General features: G+C 59.6%; 1 pseudogene; it reads right to left on the bottom strand.

The window, feature by feature from the left end:
• Window positions 1-1,816: 1,816 nt before the first annotated feature.
• Window positions 1,817-5,227, bottom strand: part of LOC105500451 — a 10,728-nt pseudogene continuing 7,317 nt past the window's right edge.

The following is a 5,227-nucleotide window of genomic DNA, read 5'->3' as shown; positions in this document are numbered from 1 at the left end:
CTGAAGCCTGCTGACGCCTCCTGGCATGACGGGCTGCCCCTGCCGCTCGGGGTCTGGGTGGGCTCACGGCTGCCCTCCTTGCTGCCCCACGTGGAGGGTACTGGGGTGAGGCCGGCCACTGCATGTCACAAGTGGCACAGCCCGATCTTGCCTTTGCTGGACACCTTCACCCTGGGAGCCCCAGGCTCACGCAAAGCCACACACAAAAGGTAGCCCACGTCGATAAAAAGCACTTTGTTTAATTTTATTAAATCGATCTGCACAAAAGTTAGCATGGTTTGGTCAGAAAGGAGTGAAGGCAGCGGGCGAGTGAGGGTGTGTCCTCCCCACGCAGTGCCCAGTGACACGCTGCATAAAACAGGTCTGTGGTGGCTCCCCACCCCCACCCCCAAACAGAAGCAGAGACTTTTTTTTTTCCTACAAAAAAGCAGGAAAAGTAGAAAAAGTAAAAAGAAGCAACTTCTCGGATGTATTTAAATCTACCCAGTTTAAAGGCACAAGTTTCCGTGAAGCAGGTGCTATCATATGCTCTGTGCTCAGCACACAGGGGAAACAGTGCAGGTAAATCAGATATTATTCACCTAGAACTAAGGCCCTAATGACGTTTAGCAGAGAAGGTTTAGTTTCACAGCTTGGTAGGTGGCACTGGTGCCTGTGGGCCAAGATCAGTTCTGAAGGCACCACTTACCAGGAATTCCTGTGTCCTATCACGTGGCACAGTCGTGGGCAGGGACCCAGGAATTCCTGTGTCCTATGTGTCCTACCATATGGCACAGTCAGTCACACAGAGACGGAGTCCTGCTTCCCAAACCCCAAACTGACACTGGGTGCTGGGGCACCCCAACCTGATCAGAGATGCCACAAGGCAAGTCCCTTCTCCTCCCTCTGGTTTTCGACTGCCAAGCTCAAGGCATGAGGGGCCCAGTCCTCCCAGGGACCTTGGGCCCTCTGGGCCCTCCAGGGCAGCCTCCCAAAAGCTGAGCAATGTGATGCCAGCCAACACCTGCAACCCCACCTCCTGCCTGCCCTCAAGGAAAGCTTCCCAGCTTCCATTTTGTCTTAAATTCTATTCTTTGCCTGAATTACCTCAATTAAAGATAAAATAGAACATAAATATATCTTTAACAACTTTCAAAAGAAACACATTTAAGCTTCAAAAATAAGAATTATCAAAAACATAACAATAAAAAAGACATGTGTTAATCACAGCCAGACCTTATGTGGGTGCACTCTGCCAGCAAGGAGACGCCTCAGATCTGACAGGTGGGTCCCAGAGATGCTCACGCAGGTGCATCCCTGGAGGGTCTGTCGACAGACACCCTGGACAGCCCGTGCAGCCATCGTCGAGGGAATGTGGCCATGTGTGCAGGGGTTCTCAGCACTGAGGCCGGCCTGGACCTCAAGGCCTGGACCTCAGAGCACCCTGCAAGGCCCCTGCCACCCCCTCCTTTGGTCCTTGGGCCGTGCTGCCGTTTCTCCTCTACTGAGATGCAAAGTGAAGGTGCTGGTGCCGCCAGTCCTCCCAGAAGAGGGACCAAACGGCAGCCCTTCTTTGTGGAATAATCCTGCCACCTCAAAAAGAGAGAGAGAAGGGAGATGGAGCTCATCCATCAGCGGAGGTATGGCCATCTGGAGGCCAAAGGCCATGGGCAGCAAGCACGTTTCCCTGCAGACTTCAGCAGGCACTTGACAGAGCTCAGCCACTGGGGTCCCCTCCTGCCCTGGCCACACACACTGGGAGGCCTCAGAGGGTAGTCCGTCCGGGCTGGGACAAGGCTGTCCCCCCAATGCTGAGTCCCTCCCCATGGCCAGGCCCTTAGGGCCTGGTCAGGGTGGTGTACACCAGCTGGTCCCAGTGACTGGTGGGGCTGTGGGTGGGCAGCAGGGCCAGGCCATTGAGCAGGGACAAGGCATAGGGCCAGCATAGCTAGTGGAAGCAGGGGTACTGGTAGAGGCCAGGCAGGTAGCTGGGGTAGGCGCTGTAGTAGCTGGAGGCCTGCAGGTCACCATAGTTGCGCTGTGCTCCAGTGAAGGGGCCAGCGCGGGACGGCGCTGGCCTGGCCGCTGCAGTAACCGTAGTCAGGCAAGTCTTGGGGCTAGTCACTGTAGTGGCCAGGGTTCAGCTGCTTTGTCTTGATGTGTGGCCGCGGTGGACCCATCTCGGGTTACACAGAGGCCAACAGGGCACTCTTGTGGGCCAACATGGGGGACGCCCTGGTGTGGAAGTAGGGGCCCCGGTATGCGTGGCCGGGCTCAGGTGGAGCAGGGCTGCCCAGGGGCAGGTACTGGTTGAACTCATGGACTTGAAGGCATCCATGGTGCCCTTGACCTTGCTGCTGAGCTTCAAGATGTCCACGTTGCTGAAGTCAATGTTCTGGAGCCCTCTGTCTGCCGTCCGGCGTCCCTCCAGCTTCAGCTCTGGCTTGGTGCCTGTCTGCTGCAGCTCTGTCTTGGGAGTGCTGGGCAGGGTGGGCGGCCCATGGATCTGCCCTGGGGACAGGAGAGCAGGCTTCAAGAATGAATGCCCCTTCTGTGGGGTAGGTAGGGATGGCCAGGCTGGAAGGGGAGAGACACCGGCGCTAACTGCCAGGGGGGATCAACCAGCTTTTGATTTCTTTACATTTCCCAGAAATTCCAGCAAAGTCAGACCTAGACCTCACTCCTCAGCTGAGAAAATTCCATGAAGCGCTGTGCTATGGGAAAACCTGAGGCCCCTCCCAGAGACCAAGGTTGGGGGAAGAAGCCCACAGGCCCAGCCTGGCCAGAGCTGGCATTTACAGGGCACTGAGGGACCACCCAGACCTTGCTCCTCTCCGGGCCAGCCAAGCACTCTGAGACTGGCGGGCATCAGCCAGCCTGACTGAGGCCCTGGCAGGATTCCACTCTGTCAGTCTGGCCCTGAAGCTAGGGCTGCTGAGCGCCCTGTGGGCACTCAGCATTCCACTAAGTCTTGATGAAAACACCACCTCTCGGGGTCCCCGCCAAGCAAAGCTGTCGGCCCCTCAGCACTTGCGGCAACTAAGCAGGTCCCTTGTGCACCAAAGACAGAGGTGGCCGGGGCCTTGGGGGCTTTTTCAGGGGACCTGGGGAAGGCCTGGTTCTCTTGAGGGTGCCTGCCCTCTTCCACCATCGTGCACACATCTCAGTCAGACACTCCACAGCTGCCTCCCACACCAGGAACCCTCAGACATGCCTGGGGCCTGCAGCCCAACTGTGTGGTTGCTGTGGTGGTACGCATCTCCAAGCCCTGCTTCAGCCTTGTACAGGGCACTGCTGCCAGGGTGGGGTCCCAGCTCCACGCGGGAGTCCCAGTCGCTCTGGCCGGCCTTGGCACTCTTTCTGCGCCATGGCTGGTACTTGTAGTCAGGGTGGTCCTTCTTGTTCTGCAGGTGAAGCTGCTCTGCCTCCTCCATGAACGGCTGCTTCTTGCTCTTGCTTAGCAAGCTGCAGCACAGGGCAGAGGCAGGGATGGCCAGGGCACCCACTGTGCCCTTGGCACGGGCACATATCACGGGGAAAAAGGTAGCAGAGACTGGGGCAGGGAGGCTCTGACCAGGGAAACCCGCCTGCCGTGAGCCCCGGAGCCTCGCGAGGCACCAGGCAGCACGTCTCTCTGGAAGAACGAGTTGGTGGGAGAGGGCAGCACCTGTTTGGGGAGATTGGTATGCTTATGATAGTCAAAGAACAAGTCCCACACCTCACATCCTTCCTCCTTCTACTTCCCCCCATTCCGGGTCTGCTGTTCCCTCCCTCTGGGGCTTTCTAAGGGACGCAGGCAGGACCCAGCTGGTGGTGGACAAAAGCGAGGCTTCCCAGGAAAGGTGCCAGCCTCCATGGGGCAGCTGGGCTGCTGGCCCTCCATTCCCAGACATCCAGAAGCCCTGGCAGGGCCCAGGTGCCCGTCCTCACTGAGCCTCATGACACATTCCCTGGGACTCTTCCCAAGGCTTACCTCCAACCACCTGTGTGGCAGGACTTGGGGGAGCAGGGGGTCTGCAGTCGACAGCGCCCCGTGGCTGTGCCCTAGATCCAGACAGAAGACAAGAGGTGCAGATATGCAAGCTCCAAGCTCCCGTTTTCCAGGTGAGGAGCAGGATACTGGAACCAGAGCCCCAAACCAAAAGAACCGTTTTAAACCATTTTAAAGCAGAAGACATTTGATTGGGGCGGCCTGTCCTGAGCAACAAGTTATTCACGCTTCTGGAAAACTGCCCAGCTCCACCTACTGGTCGTGGAGATGAGCACCCTGTCATCTCCACTCCTGCCCTCCTTGCTTCCAGCAGAGAGTGGCCAGGAAAGGGAGAAGCTGCGGGGAGGGTACTCGCAGGCAAACCTGGTGCCCACGCACCCGCCTGCCCCACTCCCTCCCAACGGGTGGTTCAAGAGCCAGAGGGGCTGAGCCCTTTCTAAGGAGGGGGCACCTCTAGAGAGCTGCATGCAGCTAGTTCTTGTGCCAGGCGGGCCTCTCGGGGCTGGGGCTACTCACAGCGGCTAGGGGGCACTTTGGGGTGCCAGCCATGGCCCTCCGCTGGGTGTTCCCCGCCAGGAGAACTGGCTCCAGAACCCAACCACCATGAGGGTTCACACCCAAGGCGCTGCCCTCTGCGGACCCCAACTCCCATACCTGGTGCCAGACCCCGGCTGGCCAAAGGGTGTGTTTCCACAGGGACCGCCCTGAAACCCGTCCCAGGTGCAGAGCCTGGAGCCTGCCTGAGGCCGCAACCTCCGCAAGCGCTGAGCCCTCGAGGTCCCCGCTAGCAGTCGGAGACCAGGGGCGGCCAGGGTCCTGAACCCCGCCTCTTGGGCCCCGGCACTCACAGCCACAGCTTGCCCAGTGTCTTGCTGAGCTCGGCGTTGTGCAGGTGCGGGCACTGGTCCGCCAGCTTGCGGAGCGCCAACTGCGCCCACACCATGAACGCGTTCATGGGCCGCTTCACGTGCGGCTTGGCTTTGAGCGCACCCCCAACGCCGCCGCGCAGCGGCACGGGCACCAGGCTCCAGTCGTAGCCCTTGAGGACAAGCGACATGGCGTCCCGGATGAAGGCTGGGAAGCGCTTGTCCGCTACCTCGGCTGCCTGGCCCTGGGCGCCCCCCACCGCGCCCCCCACCGCGCCCCCCACGCGGCCGAGGACCTTAGAGCCCGCGAGAGACAGAGGCGCATCGGAGTCCGAGTCCTCCACGTAAGACATGGAGCTGGCGGTACCGGACGGGCTGCAGGGCGGCTGGG

Source organism: Colobus angolensis, unplaced genomic scaffold, assembly GCF_000951035.1.
Source record: "Colobus angolensis palliatus isolate OR3802 unplaced genomic scaffold, Cang.pa_1.0 Scaffold668, whole genome shotgun sequence".
Lineage (NCBI taxonomy): Eukaryota > Metazoa > Chordata > Mammalia > Primates > Cercopithecidae > Colobus > Colobus angolensis.
This window is presented reverse-complemented; position numbering and strand designations above follow the sequence as displayed.